Below are 18,907 nucleotides of genomic sequence, written 5' to 3' on the forward strand. Positions count from 1 at the left end.
CTTGAGCACCCACATCTCGCTCTCCTAAGTTCTATTTCTATTATTTTTATTTACTTCTTTGTATGAAGCTGCTGAATGAAGATTAAGACTGAAAGAAGGTGTATCCCCACTCCAATGTGAGTCCTTCTTCCCCATTCACCTCCGAAACTTAGGGTAAATTCTATATTCTATAATATTATAGTCTGTACCTTCGGATCCTTTCAATTTGTGTAGCTATTTTTGTTTCGGCTTCTCGTTGGTTTAAAAGCATTTTTAGAATTTGCTCTTTTACCTCTGTTAACATAACTATATTAGAAATTGTTAATGAAGATACCAATAGACTTCAACGAGAAAACTTCTACATTTGGAAACAAATAACATTATAATTTTCTGGAATAAACCAAGATTTTAATATCTCTACTGATTTGGATTTGAGTAAGAAATACCGTGTTGCTATTTGTTTCTTTATAGATAGCCTCTTCATAAAAATAAGAAAATTTGAGAGAAAATGGGCTGATTTTTCAGAATTTTATAGTAATTTAGATAATGTATCTCAAGATGGCTGGGTCAACAAGACAATCAACAATAAACAAAGATAATAAATCCCAATATACAACAAACTACAAATCCTTTCACTGTGCTTACCATATAGTCCTCATATCAGTGAAAAATAACCAATATTTGGAAAAAAAACGTGTAACCAACCACAATATTCCAGCAAACATCAAATTTATTCAAAAGCCAGACATAAAACTAAAGTCCATACTATATAAAAACCACAGTGACAAACACAACACTAACATTATTTATAAAATACAATGCAATAACTGCCATGACTTCTATATCGGAGAAACAAGTAGAAAAATGGAAACCAGATTCATAGAACATACACACTAAAAAATAACATCTTCACAGGTTTTTGAACTCGGCATATCAAATAAGCACAAGGTAACCATAGAAAACACCCAGATACTAAGCAGGGGAACAAATATAAATAAACGCAAAATCAGAGAAGCTCTACTTATACAAGAACTAAACCGAAATAAAACCAATATAAAGAAACACCTTTATACCTATACCAAATAATAACCTAACGTATAACTGAAGGCCCAACATGGCCAGGTGGTTAAGGCATTCGACTCGTAATTTGAGGGTGGTGTGTTGGAATTGCTATCTCACAAAAGATGATCATCCTTTCAGCCGTGAGGGCGTTATTATATGACAGTCACTTCCACTATTCTTTGGTAAAAGAAATTAATTTATTTATTGATACTCTTCATAAGCATATTTTTACTGAGAATTTGAAAATTATAAAAAATAAAATAGTACGTGAAATACCCAAAAAAGGATCTAAATACCGAATAACTACAAAATGTAATAAAATCCTTTTTTAAAATCTATTGAAAAATATTGTTGAATATATTTTAAAACTTCACTATATTACATTTTATCCACCTAGATTGTTTCTGGGATGGAAGTTGTATGTACTTAAAATATAAAATTTAAATTATCCCGTATAAACTTAAAGAAATACTATACAGATTTATCGTTTCCTCACCTAAAAAATAAAATCAAGAATTGTAATAAAAATTTTATAATTTCCATTTTTGTGACTGTAATTTTGGTATTATTTGTGAAAAAATTATGCATTAATTATAATAAAAGAAATTAATAGTACACAACCATTTAAAACTTTATCCTAAGCACAATTCTTATACAGATTTACCTTTCTATATGTTATTCTTAAACTCCATAAATCTCCAATTAAATTTATATTTATTCGTAATTTAATGAAAACAATTCTTAAGCAATGGGATATTTTATTAAATAAATTACTTAATATTTTATCTGATGAAATTAAAAATATGCGATAATTAGAAAAACACATACTTTTTGAATAATAAAAAATAATCAACTTATTTTTGGATATCTAGGAGGTTGTAAACCAATAAATAATATTCAGACATATGGTTTCACCACATTGTACACCACAATTCCATCTAAAGATTTAACTTTTCGTTAAAATTCATTGATAGAACAGTTTTATTATCCTTTTAGAAAACTGGAAGAAAGAAAATTTCTCCTCAAAAACATTAAAGATTTATTAAATTTCTGCATTTACAATAATTATATATTTTTTCAATAACCATGTTTTGAACAAGTAATAGGACTTACATTGGGAGATAACTATTCTTCTTGTTACACAAATTTATATCTTTACTTTTATGAGAACAGGTTTACTATTTATTATTTAGATTTAGAAATAAAAATAAAAATATCAGTATAAATATCTTTGATAAAAGACAATATTTTGCTCTTCCAATATATGGTTTACCCTCTTTTAATAGTAGTGTACCATACCCTATTATAACTTCACAATTATTCAGATGTTGTAAAATTTGTAATAAATGACAATATTTTGTCACTAATATTCAAATTCTGATACAAATATTAATATTAAATAGATTTAATAAAGACACTTTAAATAAAATTATTAAACTATTCTGTAATGAATATAAAAATGTATTAAATAAATATATACAAATAAAAATGAAATAAATTTTTACCAAAAATATCAGGTAACTATTTTTTGCTGTGAATAAGGTCTTTTATTAACTTGACACTGCTTTATGCGGATGAACACCTTATCGCATATAAAGACTTGTTTAGAGTTTAAAAATTGATAGTTGCGGCATCTGCTTTAAAGGTGTTATACGCGTTAGTTTAGGAAGGCGGGTGGAGTTATTCATGTTGGAATACTTCGTTTATGGAATTACTGACTTTTCTTTTTATTATAATGGGGGTTGGGATGTTAACTTTAAGAGGTAAGTCCACTTAACTTAATTTCACCTAAATTGTAGTACCTCTACTCTTATTTATTTGTTTCTTTATTTTGGAAAGCAGTCGTATTCTCGTAACTATTTGCAGGTCATGACTTTTGCAACTGCTTAAAGTAGTCAATGGCTGAACAGGAGCCTTGATTAGCTGTCTTATTTCGTTGAAATTTCCACTTTCTGTTTAGTTGTGGTTCTCCAAGCTGCTCCACATTTTTCATTTCCAATACTATTAATTAAAGAAAACTTCTATTTCGGGAAATAATAAATCCCCAATGAGAATATATATTTAGAAATACTCAACTCTGTAGTAAAAGGTTATTTTTTGCCCCTTGAATGTTTAGGAAGGAAGATTAAAGCTTTGAGCTATGAAATTTGAGGATTGATTTTTCTTTTTCCCATAATAAATATAACCCATCATAACTTTTCTTTTAAATTTTTTTCAGTATCTCCTAACTGACAAAATATGTAATGTCGGTAACAATTTCATTAATTCACAAAACCCTACTTGACCTCTTGACATTTATTAGAAAGATGTATTTTTAGACTTTCTGATTAGATAACCAAGTATTTGGTTTTATTTTGGTAACTTGCCAGAGTAAATTCCACAAATATACCTTCTGAAAGAAACTGTGGTACATTACTGGCTTCAATAAAACTTCTCCATCAATATCTTGTTCTTATGCTGTGCGTTCATGAAAAGACTTCCTTCCAGTAGTGTACCAAATGTTGCAACCATAATAATTTAATTTAATTTGGATATTAAGTCCAATTATACTTGAAACGTGAATATGATTTGAGGAGGATTGTTTCGCTCATTCCTGGTTTTCAATGTGATTGCCACTTCAATGACATATATTTTATTGAATAGAGTATTTGAGTCATTCTCAACTAGGCTGTGACAATCATCCCGTGACAGAATTTAAAAGCAACATTTTACTCGCACTTCTCAAAAGGAATCAATGTACAACCTTTACCATTCAAGTTTCAAATGAACTACAAATTGAGAGTAACTTTTTCTTTTAATTTAGTCTGAAGCTATTAAGAAGTAGTGCTGTGGTTCTTAACCTTATTGGAGCTACTGAACCCCGGAAGTTTCGTACTTGCATTCACTGAATCCTTCGTAATTGGAAAACTAAAATCATTTTCAAATTCAAAACAAGTGCATATTATATTAGTGCACAAAATGAACTATGCATCAGTTGCACACTATCACTGTGTTCAAAGAACAAAACCAACAAAATGTGAATTTCGCACAAAAACAAAAACGTAACTCAATGAATATTTAGTGCAAATCGATGTGACTTTTGCTGTTGCCTTTCAGAGACAAGTTCAGAAATGCAGGACTTAACCTTGGCAAGTGCCACTCTCATCATTTTCGCAACAAAGTCTGTTCCTTTTCTTCATTTTTGTCTATAAACATCGAAAAGAATTGCTTGCCAAGATACGTTATAATAAACGGTATGAGTATCTTAAGCAATGAGAGGGTACACTACAATTTGGTGACACTAAAACGTTGAGAGCGTTGTTCTTCTAAAAAGTTGCTGTTGAACCTCGCTCTGCGGAGGTTCAACGATTTCGTCGAGGTATGAAGAACTGACCCCTCGGTGTGGATTCCTGTACGTGGTGAGGGGACCTCCCAGGGAAGGTTCTGTTCTGTCTGGGTACCTTCTCTGGTATCTAAACATCCACCCACGTGTTTGCCGTGCGTGGCGACCCGTGAAGGGGAGTAGAGGATCCTGGTGGTTGAGGGGTCCAACCCTAACACACCACTTTGTCCTCGAATTCCTGTAGACGGGCGGCCTTTGGGTGGCCCCCTTGGGCTAGAGTCAACCAAGTACCAGTGTTGGAAGTTCTCAACGGGTGTTGTGGACATTGTGCCTGATGCTGGTGTTTGGGTATAGTGTTCACGAAACCCTGGCGTTGCTGCATTGTCCTTGCATGACTTTTGTAGTACGTCCCCTTGTAGGGCTCTATGGTGGGTGGGGTCAGTGGGTACCGAAATTTTTCCTTTTTCCTATGGATCCTCCAAAAAATTTAAATAAAATTGTAAAAAAAAAAAAACAGTCAATGAGTAAGCGACCACGTCTTGAAGACTCTGAACAGTAATCTTCAACATCAGTAACACACGTACCTCATTTTCTTATATTACATTCTCTTTCGGAAAAACTTTAGGGCAAATGTCCCCCTTTTTTATTCAGAAGGGACTAGAGGGACTAGCTGGCTCTCCAAAGTCAGTAAAGAAGCTTCGATCTGTATACATATTGGTTGAAACATCGAAACCCCAACACAGTGAACTCCTCTTGAATTCAAAGGCAATTGGGGATATTCCTATTGAGGTTACACTTCATGCTACTTTGAATTTTTCACGAGGATTTATTGTTGAGAGGGATTTGAAGAACGTTCCCGAGTCAGAGATTCTCGCTGGTCTCTCCACTCAAGGAGTTTCTGCAGTGAGGCGCATCTCCACTCGCAAAGATGGAGTTACACTGCCAACAAATACTCTCGTTTCAACATTTACTTCACCACGTGCACCTGCCACCATCAAGGCAGGTTATCTCATTTGCAGGGTTCGGCCATACATTCCAAACCCTCTTCGATGTTTCCAATGTCAGAGATTCGGCCACTCAAAGACATCATATCGTGGTTCCCTGACATGTACTCGTTGTGGTGGCAATGACCACGATGCCTATGAAGGTGACATGGACCCACATTGCGTCAACTGCAATGGTCCTCACCCCTCCTACTTTCATTCTTGCCCAAACTTGTTGGAGGGAAAAGAGGTGCAGCGTTTGAAAACGACACATAACATTAGTTATCCTGAGGCTCTGAAATTGCTGCCCACCACTCCATCTCGGATATATGCTGCTGCACTTCATTCCACAACTACAGTGGGAGTGCAGACAGATTTCTCTGTGCATCCAAGAAAATCGTTTTCAACACAAATGAAAAGCCTTTTGACCTCCGTGGTTAAAGGTTGATGAATCGACTTCCACACCCATCTCTGTTCCTCCCATACCTTCTAACAAACCTCAAGATCCACGTCCTTCAGTTTCAAATACAGGCATTTCTTCTGATACATCTTTTTCTCCCACCCGAAGAGGCAAAACAATAATTCGTTCGCATCCTCAGTCACTAGACTCCCCTTCCAATAACAAAAAGCTGCCCGCTCGACCCAGGGCAGGATCCATGGAGGTTGATAGACCTCCTCCGACTAAAGACAGTAAAGAAAAAGGACGTGGTCGTAAACAGAAGGGTTCTCCAGCCACTTCACCTACCCGTTCTTAAAAATGGCCCCCTTGATACAATGGAACTGTCGAGGTTTACGTTCTAATCTGGATGATATCAAAACACTGATTGCTTCCCACCATCCTGTATGTCTTCTTACAACAAACATTTCTGAAACCTACTGATACAGTCTCCATTCGGCAGTTTTCTCTGTACAGAAATGACAGGCTGTGTGATGGTCGAGTACATGGAGGGGTGGCACTGTTGGTTGATCAGCATGTGCCCACCTTTTCTTTGTCACTCAACACACCCTTGGAGGCCGTAGCCATCCGTGTTTCCTGGGGTCAAACCATCACTGTTTGTTCTCTGTACCTGTCCCCTGGAGAGACATATGATCAATCAGACCTTGATGCTCTCGTTGAACGGTTGCCGTCTCCATTTCTTATCCTGGGGGATTTTAATGGACATCATCCCTTTTGGGGAAGTGCTATTATTGATGGGAGGGATCGATCTGTAGAGCGTATGCTCTCTGATCACAATCTTTCTCTTTTCAATACTGGTTCTTCCACTTATTTTTATGCCACCTAGTCAGTTCTTTACAGCTATTGATCTCTCGGTTTGCTCCTCTTCATTATTCTCCCATTTTTCATGGAGGGTTGACAGTAATCCACTAGGCAGTGATCATTTTCCGATCCTTTTCAGAGAGACTGGCCATGGTCGATGCCACCTACCCGCGTGAGACGGTGGAAGTTAGATCAAGCAGACTGGTCCACTTTCACTGCTCTCGCAGAACTTGATCCTGCCATCGTAAATCGGCCATCAATAGACTGTTTAGCAGCGGTCACTGGCTGTATTATACAAGCAACTGCTCAGTATATTAATTTCGCACTTTTACTACCTTACCTTTTAGTACTGGCCATATTGACTCGTAACCTGGAACCAGGACTGGAAAGACTAACTTCAGGTGACTGACGGTGGTTTTTATACTTACCTGTTAGTCTTCCTGGCGGGTAATGATCATTACCATTCTGCTACAGGTAGTCCTTAACAACTTTGTTGACTGGATGTCAACATTGGTTTTTACGCCATTTTTTGTTTTAATTGCCGTTTTGTTTTTACCTTCAATTACTTTTACAAATTTTACTCTTTACTTGACTTTTATCTTTGTACTGGACATTTGGCTACTCATTATTATGATTTTGCTATGTCTTTTAAAACTTATATTATTTGACATTTTGATAATAGCTGCTATGACACATAACCAGGACTGGAAAGGCAAACTTCAGGTGATTGACGGTGGTTCTTGAACTTACCTGTTAGTTTTCCTGGCGGGTTATGATCATTACCATTTTGCTAGAGTAAATACCTTACAACTTCTTTATACTCTGCTTTCTCTCTTAACGTTGTAGACTAGGTGTCAACATTGATTTTATACTTTTTTTTGTTTTACCTTCATTTCCTTTTATGTCTTTTACTACATTTACTTTATTTTTACATTTTTTACCGGATGTTTGGCGCAGATAGCCTCGCTGCTTTGTGCTAAAACACTAAATCAATCGATAAGAACTGACGTATGCTGTCGCAATACTAAACGTGAAGAGCTGTCTCATCTATGCTGGATATGACTTTCTGGTGGGGAAGTATCCGCAGAGTTATTCTCTCTTCATTGTTTCCATAACGATAGCTATTTTTGAAAAGTCTTCAGGTTTTCTTCCGTTTCGACGAGGTTGACTCCACTGCCCTGCATATGTTGATTCAGAGCATTGAAGATATCGGCTATGTACGCCAAAATGAGAATGAACTATGAGTTTTCCGCATGACAGTGTTGGTGCTCTGGCGAAAACGGAGCTAATTCCACATGCATGGCAAAAACGCAATTCAGCACCTTCCCGGGAATTACCACCAAACGTTAGAATAATATACAAGTACCTCGAATTCGGACCCCATTTCATTACATAGCTCTTTGAAGATGCAGTGCTTCAGGGCACTATTTCGCACAAAGTTCATACATTCCACTACCATTTTTAATACTTCTGCCAATTTCGAAGGTAAGGTTTTAGTTTCCAACGCATGCTTGTGCAGAACAATGAGTTAGATTGATGTGTGGTACATCGACTTTCACCAGCTCACTAAAACCAGTTTCGTCCCAGCATGACTGGAGCTCCGTTCGAACAAACTACAGACCATATCCCACGAAAGATCATTTTCAGATGTCATGCACAAGGTTTTTCACGTCGGCTGCCTTTCTTGTTGCAAAAGGCTTACTAAATAAATCTATCTCGTCGTTCTTCACGTAGCGTACGAATACAACAAGCTGGCTTAGATTGGAAACGTCGGTGGTCTCGTCGAGTTGAAGGCTGACTTTTGCTGGGCTTGTAATCAGATCTGCAACTACTTGAGCCAAGATGTCATCGTTCATGTCATTTATTCTGCTGCTGACGGTGTTATTTGAAAGAGAAATTTGGGATAACTTATTTTCAGCAGTTTTTCCCAGCATGATATTCACTATCTTTTAACGCAGCTGGTTTTACGAGTGCTTCACCAATGGTGTGTGGTTTGCCCTGCTTTGTAATCAAGTACTCAACTTTGCACGATGTTGTGAGAACAGATGGGTACAAAGCCGAGAACAGGCAAAGTATCCTTTTCATCGAACCTGGCTCTTTACTTTGAATTCAGCAAGCGTTGTGTTCTTGTATTTCCAATCTCCATGCAGCTTTAGGGAGTATTCTTAGTTTTGCTGGTGCTGCACTAAAATTGCTTAACTTGGCATTGCAAATCATACATTGAGGACGCCGACTCCAATCATGTTCTGTTATATATGTGAATCTATATTGTACGTATTCGTCCGACCACTTTCAGATTTTGCTCGACATAGTTAGTAGAAAGGGATTGAAAGGTTAGGAACAAAATCGCAAATGACGAACGATTACTTCTGTCACAAGTCAACTGCTTAGCGCATGAAGTTCTCTGCAGTACAGATATTAAGGCCACTGTGTGTGTGTGTGTGTGTGTCTCTTGACCGCCGCCGAACCCCTTGGGTTCGGGTGAACATATTTTAAAAACCACTGAAGTAGTGTCTTTGCAATATTTCATTTTGCTGTTACTTTGGTTTTCATTACGAAGTTTGTAGAATATAATAAATAAACTTGGAATGTTATGCCAATAATCACCAAAATAACTAAAACTTGCATGCCAGAAGAGTTGTCAGTTCAAAATGAAATGCCTATTTCTATGTTTTTGTATATGTGGGCTTAGATAAATAACTATGGTGATAAAAGCTTAATGCTGTTTATTCCAAGTCCATACTGCTTCATTGCTTGCAGACATCTGATATCTTGGAAAGAAAAGACCAAATGTAGACTATGCCGGAAAATACTGCCCTTGTAAACTTGTAGCCATTAATATAAGGATGTTCAGATCTCTTTCTAGATGGCTGTACTCAAACTTGAACTTTGGAGCCTTGTGGTGGTATGAAAACAAATTATGTACATCATTAAGACTACTTGCATTCTATTTATTTAATGGGAGACCTTGGTTAATGAAAACAAAATTATAAGGGCCATAAAAAAGCTTGTAAGGTTTCTTAATTTGTTGTAATTTTGCTACTTTACCTAAAATCTAACCTGAAAGATAGGTTGAATGTTTAATGGGACATTGTTCAAAAAACCTTTAGTTATTTATCTGATAACAAATATACCAACTAACTTGCTATCAATTACTTTCATATTTCCTTCAAATGTTTCCTTTTAAAATAGTGACTGCACTTGCATATCCCTGACTTTATCGTTTCAATGCAGAGGTTAAACAATTGATGTCAAAGTATTACATTTATGTATATACTTGGAATTTTCACAAGAGCCTGGCTAACCTTGACCACCCTTGAATAATACTGTAATCTCTTAAATATTTTCCTCAATGCTTTTAAATACACCATAGTATATTGTTTGTCCTTTCCTGGCTTGGACCTGCAGTCTAGTCTTTTGAAATCTGCAGGAGTACCTAGATCTTTTGTACAGTGTAATTCATGTTTTAGTACTAGATATTAATTAAGTAATTATGAAATGTTGTTTTTTCTATGAAGGATAGTCTATAAATGTTTATCCCTATTCCCCTCTAACTAATACAAGCTGGTAATACTGAGATTATAAGAATTCCAAATTCTTGATAGTTGCAAATACTTCAATAAATCTATTGTTACCCTTTTTCTTTACTTAGCTGTATTCCATATTTTAATTGCTGTATTCTGGTAAGTATGGTTAAGTGTATCCTAATACTGTTTTAAACTTGTAATTCAAAATATCAATTGCATGGCATTTCAATACCATATACTTCAGTGTTTAATATCTGGTAGATAAGATTCAAATTTCAAGACAAATTTAAAATATGAACAACACAGCAGTACTAATTCATACATATGTTTACTTTAACGTTATGTTTTGGGTATCATATAATGCAAAGTCGAAAAGTAACTCTTAATTTTTTTTGAATTTGTACAAAGTTATAAGAGCATCTGTGCTTGCCATCTCCCTCTTTTAATGTTACAAATTGTTTGTTCTATGTACTACTGCAATCTCCACCTTCCTGACAAAAAAAAATTAAACATCCTATTGGAAATAAAAATACTAAACATAGAACCATTTTTCCTTCACTGTTACATATATTTGACCAAAATTTTGTTGAATACTGTGTAAAATTACTTAGATAAATTGTATAATGTATTGAGAATTAGTATCTCTTTTCTTATAATATACATTTGTGCTTCTACCTTGCAAATGAAATATTTTTGGGAGTCCGTGTTTATGTATTGCTAGCATACTAACATGTCATATTTTTTGTTTCTGAATAATTCATTACAAAACATTCATTCCTTGCCAATCCCCCCAACTGACACGCGACATTTTACACTCAACATTAATGGAACTTGGACAATAATTAATTACGTACCTGGTGTGAATGCACATGTTAACACAATGATCTATTATGTCCACTCTCATCAGCTGTGAGCAGTTTGAGCATAAACAGCAAAGTAAATTGCAGAGAAAATCTTTTGGAGCACTCTCTTTAGGCCTTATGTAAAAATAACAAACATGTTTTAATATTTTAAATATTTTGTGGAAACAAGTTTCACTTTGCATTTTCTATAATTTTAAATGAAGAAACATAATCTGCAGTTATATAGAGTATTTCTTACTCCTTTAGAATACCAAACCTATTATTCAAAAAATAACTCTAAGCAAGTGATTAGCAATGAGTAAAATGAAAAATGTTTTGTTAAAACCATTACTAAAGAATTAGTTAAATACACTGCACAATGTATACCATACTAGTTTAACTTTTTAGTGAATTAAGTACCAAACATAACCCATTAACAAGGAGAGGACCATTGTTTTTCTTTTTGTACATAATTTGAGAAGGGTACCTTAAGTCTTAAATACAAGCTCGCTGGCAACTCCTACCAACGAACATTAGATCCTGATACAGCCAATTATCTTTCTACTTGTAAATGGATTTTTACTATCTCTAAAGGATCAGTGAACGTGACCTGAGCCACCAGCCTGAAATAGAAAGTACTATTTCAATTCTCTCGGTCAATAATTTCTAAAATGAACCACTTAAAATTGCTTTTAATGAAAATATTACTCGTTTCAAAGTGTGCATCTTTTTTTTTGTTTGTGGGGGTGTTGTAGGGATAAAGAAAGTAGAATTTGAAGGTTTTGAGTTGCAAAAGACAACTGCTCTTCTGAATGAGTAAAATAGGTGATACACTATTATGAACTATTTAGTTTTATAAACTTATAGATGATAAAATGTGCCTGAAGTCTTAAGGCTTAACTTGTATATAATATATTAAAAAAAAAAAAGCTTTCACTTCTAGTGAAATTACATAACAGTAACAGTACTCTTAAAATACATTGCAATACTTTAGTATATTAAATGTTCTTCTGAATGTGCATCTCTTACATTAAATGCACAACTTCTTAGTTTAGACCTAAGATAAACTTATTCAGAACTTGCACAACCACCTACTAGGATTTCCCCACCCCCCCACCCCAACTGGGATACTTCCAGATTCGGTCACAACTTTGTCACGTACAGTCATTTACCTAAAAAAACAAAAAAAAAACCTATGCAAATGAAACAAGCTTAAATAGTGATATAATTATGACTGCTTAAAATTAATGGAAAGTGCAATTTTTATCATTGTAAGCCCTCAGACGTACTAATGAGAGGCTACCATAATGAAATGGTAAAGATGACCTTCACTTTTATGCTGAAAATATGGCTTTTCAGTGCTAGGATTCAAAAAATTTTAACAACCGGTTCTCTCGCTTTACACACACCCATTTATTCGCAAAACCAAATAACCGAAATCTTGCTAAAATTTATTTAGCATGTTTGAAATATTTCCAAATTGCCACTTGATACAAGAAGCCGGCTTACAAGTGAAAATGTGACAAACCTGATCACAATTAATTTGTCTTCCTATTGTTATGGTGGGTTAAGGCGTTCGACTCGTAATCTGAGGGTCGCGGGTTCGAATCTCCATCACACCAAACATACTCGCCTTTTCAGCCATGGGGGTGTTATAATATGAAGGTCAATTCCTTTAGTTGGTAAAAGAATAGCCCAAGAGTTGGCGGTAGGTGGTGATGACTAGCTGACTTCCCTCTAGTTTATTCCCTCTATTCTTATACTGCTAAATTAGGAACGACTAGCAAAGATAGCTCTCGAGTAGCTTTGCGCGAAATTCAAAAAACAAACCAAGAAGCGTCAGAAGCAACAGTCTTATCAATTTCTTTTCTTTTTCAAAGGTTCACTTACTTTGAGTATTTTAAATGCCTTAATGGCTCTTTTTAGTTTCTCAACTCCTGCTAAATTTAAATTTCAGACTTCAAGGGCATTACGAAGTAAAACTACTCGTAGTATAGCAATCATTATTGCGAAATTCTTTCTTCCAGTAAGTACTTGTTGCGAAGACGGCTAGCCATTCCTGAATATATTTCAGTAGAAAAATTTGTATAATGCTAGACAACCGTGCTAAAAAGCAAATGTTTGATCTCGGGCTGCAAGCAGACCATCTTGGTCCCAAAACTCTTCCAACCATCAGAATTTCTAGTCCAATTTCTTCAGAAACGTTGAAGTTCCATTTTGTTTTCTTTGATTGGCCAACGCTCGTGTAGATTTTATCTATGAACACTTTGAGATTATCTCGCCGATGTGAAAACAAGTGAATCACTCCAAACCAGTTGCAAACGGTGATAGAAGCAATGCAAAATTATATTAGAAAAATATTTAATTTCAGTACTTACCATTGACTTGCGACCAAGCATCACACTTCAACCATCTGAGCAGAATGTGACGAAATTATTTTTCAAATATCCACTATCAAATCCTGCTTCATGTATATTTTTAATTGATATGCATGTATAGTTTCATCCTGTTCTATCAACTCGACCAAATCGAGAAAAATTATTGGCGACAGATCAAAATTTTCAACCTTTTACAAATATAACTGGTTTACTGGATATTGTTGATGTTGAATTTTATTGTGCCTTCCATGAAAATTGTTCTTTTTTTTTTCTGAGAGCTGCTTGTCCAATGGTTTTGTTCCTTCCTGATGCTTCAACACTAATTCCTCCATTCCATCGATACGTGATTTCCTTTTCATATTTATGACGTCAAATTTGACGCAGTAATCCCAACTTCCTGTAAACAACCAGTTTACCATATTTTTCTTAATCTTCGGCCTGCCACTCGATGTGGATTTCTGTACATGGTGAGGGGGACCTGCCAGGGAAGGTTCTGTTCAGTGAGTTTACCTCCAATAGGACCTAACCATCGACCCACGTGTTTGCACTGTGTGGTGATCTGTAAACGGGAGGTGAGGATTCTAGTGGTTGAGTGGAATAACCCCAATGCACCATTTTGGCTTCAAACTCCTGTAGACGGTCAGCCTTGGGGTTGGCCCCTTGGCTCAAACAGTTGATACACTTGTGCTACAGTAAACCAGGTACCAGTGTTTGTTTTCAATAGGTGCTGTGGACATTTCTATCTGGGGTATAGAGCTCACGAAACCCTGGCGTTACTGCAGTGTCCTTGTTTCATATTGTAATTGTAGTTTATCCTCTCGTAGAGCTTCATGATGGGTAGGGTCAATGAGTGCCGAAATAATCTTTTTTTTCATTATGCATCCCCCAAATAAAGTGAGAAAACAGCCCGTAGGCAAACGACAGTCTTGAAGATTCTGAACAGCAATATTTAACATAGGTAATATTTGTACCTCATTTTCTTAATACGGTCTCTTTCAGACGAAAATTTAGGGCAAATGTCTCCTTCTTTCATTAAGGGACTAGAGGGGTTTGCTGGCTCTCCAAAGTCAATAAAGGAGCTTTGCTCTGGTGAAATATTGATGGAAACATCCACATCTCAACATAGTGAACTTCTCTTGCATTCAAAGGCGATTGGGGATATACCTATTGAGATTACACCTCATGCTACTTTGAATTCATCACGAAGAGTTATTGTTGAGAGGGATTTCAAGAACATCCCAGTCAGATTCTCGCTGGTTTCTCCACCCAAGGAGTTTCTGCAATAGGGCACATCTCTACTCGCAAGGAACAAATTGATGTCAACCAATGTCTTAATTCTGAAATTTACATCACCACGTCTACTTGCTACCATCACGGTACGTTATCTTAATTGCAGGGCACGACCATACATTCAAAACTCTTATTTCAATGTCAGTGGCTTAATCATTCAGAGACGTCATGTCGTTCCTTGACGTATGCTTGTTGCAGGGGCAAGGATCACAATGCCTAATGAGTAAAACGGACCATCATTGCATTAATTGCAATGGCTCTTACCCATTCTACTTTTTTGCCTTAAATGGTTGGGAGAAAAAGGTGCAGTATTTGAAAACGATTCAAAACATTACTTTCCCCGATACTCGAAAGTTGTCAAGCAGCTATGGGTCAAATATACAAGAACACCAAGCATTCTTCTTGTTTTCTCTTCTGCCACTTCAGGAGCAGATCGAGGTTCTATGTTTAAAAATATATCGTGCTCGTATTCGATCCAAACTCGACTATGGACCCCATTCGTCATCAAAGATTTTGCTCTGCGCTTGGCTATCTGCACTTCCCTACATCAGCTTTTACAATCTCATGAACTTTCTTTGCACCTCTGCCATTTGCAACTATCTTTACTATATGCTTCAAAACTTCGTTCCTTGCCAAAACAGCTCAGCTGCAGATGTGTTTTCCTTCCTCAGTGGGCCACACTTGTTAGAACAGACGATCGGTCACTGCTCTTTTTTCACCTTCATATCTAAGCACATTTGGATGAATTGATGTATCTTTTAGGACATCTGAGGAAAGCAGACGCTCCCGATTGGAAATACTGTTATTTGCTAAACATTCTTTTTGAACCTTCTTCGTTCCTATTTATACAGATGGTTGGAAATCTAGCGACTGTGTGGGCTCTTCATGGCTTGTTTGAACTGTATGCCATTTCTCTTGACCTCCATTACACAGAAGCTAAGCAGTACTCGCATTGCACTATTTATAGTAACTCGCTTTGTTCTCTGCTAGCTTTGAATCACTTCTCACCCTATTCTAGCTGATATTCAAAACTGATTAGACCATTTCTCTTTAACATCTACTGCTATCTAGTTTTTCTGGATACCAGACCACGTTGGTATTCATGGGAATTAGCTCACTCGCACTGCAGCTAAATCTACTTGCTCTGGCACTATCACTGCTGTGCCTGTTCAATACATGGACTATAATCCTATATTTAAGGCTCGGCTCCATCCCAGTTAGCAGTCCACTTGTATTGAGCAACGTGAAAACGAGCTTTACCAAATAAATCTCTCTATTGAACTTTCGTCTTTCCGTAAGGATCGGAAAGAGGAAGTTCTTCCAACTAAAATACGCGTTGGTCAGTTTTTAACGCTTCGTGTTTTTTTTTTCTATTATCTGAAACTGCACCAGTGTGTAGTTCGTGTAACACTCAGATTGCAATAAGCCATATTTTACTTTTTGTTGTCGTTACAACTCAACGACGGCACAATTTTAAACATGTTCTATACCATGGTTTGCTCATAACGTTAGACAGTATTATTGGTGATGGTAACACTGTCCATCTTGGTAATGGTAATAATAATTTTCAGTTTTTAAAGACCATTGATATTTTTAATGCTATACAAGTTTTTAATTTTTATATTACTTTTATAACGTGGCTCACTTTTTAACAATCGCAGTTCATCTCATTCGATTTGAAATTATAAACTGGCAGTAACATTAAATAACTCTAATCCAGGACTGGAAAGGCCAACTTCAGGTGACTGACGGTGGTTTTCGTACTTACCTGTTAGTCTTTCTGGCGGGTTATGATAATTAGCTTTTCTCTTTATATGGTACCCCAAATATACACATTGGTTTTATGCTACTTTTGTTTTATCTAAAATAACGTTTGTTTTACCATAGTTTCCTTTAATGAATTTTGCTACATATACTTGTAATTTTACTTTTACCAGATGTTTGGCGCAGACAGACTAGCTGTTTTGTGCTATAAAACACTAAATCAACCATCCAAAAGATCCTGGTGAGTTTTGGGAAGGAATTTCAGATATCAAGATGCAACATACGTGTTTTATGATTGTTTTATGCCTATGCATTATCCTGTTTTACCACCCCAGTGAGTGATGCAATTGCCAAATGCATATTTACCCATATCGCCTGAAAAACAAGGTCCGTAATCGTATGGGACTGCGCATGTTAGAAGCCATTTTGCGAATCGGAACACACCTTATTATGAGTAGTAACTGTTGCAAAGATTCTAAAGTAACCGATAGCATTTTGGCCCAACTTAACACTTAAATGTCCTAATCTATTGCAGATGATTGCTAATTATATATTCCACCAAATAGAAATAACTTCACCATAAGACAGATCAGAAGTGGATCAACCTAAAATAAAAGGAAGAAAATTCAGCCTCGTTGAGAAATGTTTTGAAAATTCTCCTCAGTGAAAAGGGTATTAAAATTCATATGAACTTCAAGATTCATTTTCATCTGGAGTGAATTTTGAAACTTTAGTTAATTAACAACTATATAATAAAGGAAACGCTAACAAACAACATGCAAAACATAAAAGAACAAAAAAGGAAGATTTTAACACATCAAAACATAAAAGAACAAAAAAGGAAGATTTTAACACATCATCAAATGTAAAGCCCCCCCCCCCTTTGTATTATCTCCTGCTGGTTAGTCACCACGGATCTGATTTTGGAAAGTTAACATTTTCTTACATAAAAATTTGTTTCAATTAGATACTTAGCATTTCAGAGAAAGATTCTATCTTCTGTTAGCATCTTCCTTAAGTATTTGCATGACACTAGCTTTCAGCCAACTCCCACCTAAACTTTCGTAAGTTCTCATGAATTATACTATTGGATAATGATGTTACTGTGCAGTAAAGGCCCTCTCTCTACCAATAGGAGAGTGATGTCAATTCCATGTTTGCTAGCTCCATCTGTACTCATGAATCTTCATTACTGATGAGAAAAAAAGTCGTAAGTATCCAAAACAAAGCATACACATTAGGAAATTTGAGTGAAGTGGCTATTTAATAGGTGGAAGAGGGTACAGATGGTTTACTATGAGGTACATCGCTCTTAATACATTATAATCTATAAAGCAAATTCACTGGATAGATGTTTATGAGGTCGAGTGTTTAAAAATAGTTAAAGATCTGGTACTTACTCTATTATTGATATATAAAACCACCATGAAATTGTCAGAATGGATAATAATCAAACCATCTACTAGCATTGGTAAGAAATACAAACATCTCCGTTTGATAGAATAAAGGTCGAGCACACTGATGTGGAGGAATTGCTTATGCAGGTCCAGATGTCCGAGGTGAGATAGCTATTCAGAGATGTACCACAACCAGAAAGATAAGCAGCTGTGAAGAGGTGTAGGTCTAGTTTGAATCAATTGTGATTTATGACATTTAAAACTACTTCATAAGCAGCTGAAGCCTCAAATATTGATCAACATAGGGAATAGAACCCTGGATTTTAGTGTTAAGTCCATAAACTTAAAATTGATCCATCGATAACCCGACAGTACAAAAAAACTAATAGTTTACGTCTAAATTTTCACTCTTTGAAATTAAACACTCACTTTTCTCTGGTACTTTTCTTACAGTAGTTTTAGCTTTGGTTTTTATTGATTTAAAAATGGCTTCACTTTCTGTGTACATATGTGTTTATTTTTTATTTCTCAGGTTTTTAAAGATTGTTTACCTTGTGGAACCACAACATGAATTATGCCTGCTGTTAGTAATATGTCATAAAGTGGAAAAGGGATAACTTTGTGTATTAGAAAGTGCGCTGCACAGAAACAGCGACTTATGAATGACACCACCAGTAGTTACAGTAAGAAGCAGTATCTAGACATTCATCCTTCTGTAGTTACCATAGATTGTGTATTACGTTTATACTCGTATAGGAAATGAATATATATTTATTTCACGCCCTAACAACCAGAAACAGCCTCGAGGGGAAAATTGTACCACTGAATTAAAATAATGTGGAAAATAAACTTCCATTTGTATTTCCAAACATTACAAACTTCAGTTTAATATCTATCAACATCTTTTTAATTTATTCCATTTTGTACATCTAAATGAAAGTTATGAATTTTTATTTTAGTTTTAAGGTACAGTTCCAACGCAATTAGTGATGGTTATGAATATATTTATTTATGAGTGTTATATGGCACCCTTAACCACAAAGCAGGAAAAGCACAATAATTTAAAATAAAATGGAAACAATTTGCTCTTCTAGCTTGAGTAAAA

The 18,907-nt window shown here is 35.7% G+C and overlaps 1 long non-coding RNA gene across 1 annotated transcript; it reads left to right on the forward strand.

Annotated features, from left to right (window-relative positions):
- The first annotated feature begins 2,570 nt into the window (after positions 1-2,570).
- On the forward strand, positions 2,571-18,680 carry LOC143239472 (uncharacterized). Its single transcript, XR_013021205.1, has 2 exons — positions 2,571-2,804; positions 18,335-18,680. It is a non-coding gene; the product is annotated as an uncharacterized LOC143239472 (long non-coding RNA).
- Positions 18,681-18,907: the final 227 nt, after the last annotated feature.

This window comes from Tachypleus tridentatus, chromosome 13, assembly GCF_004210375.1.
Source record: "Tachypleus tridentatus isolate NWPU-2018 chromosome 13, ASM421037v1, whole genome shotgun sequence".
NCBI lineage: Eukaryota > Metazoa > Arthropoda > Merostomata > Xiphosura > Limulidae > Tachypleus > Tachypleus tridentatus.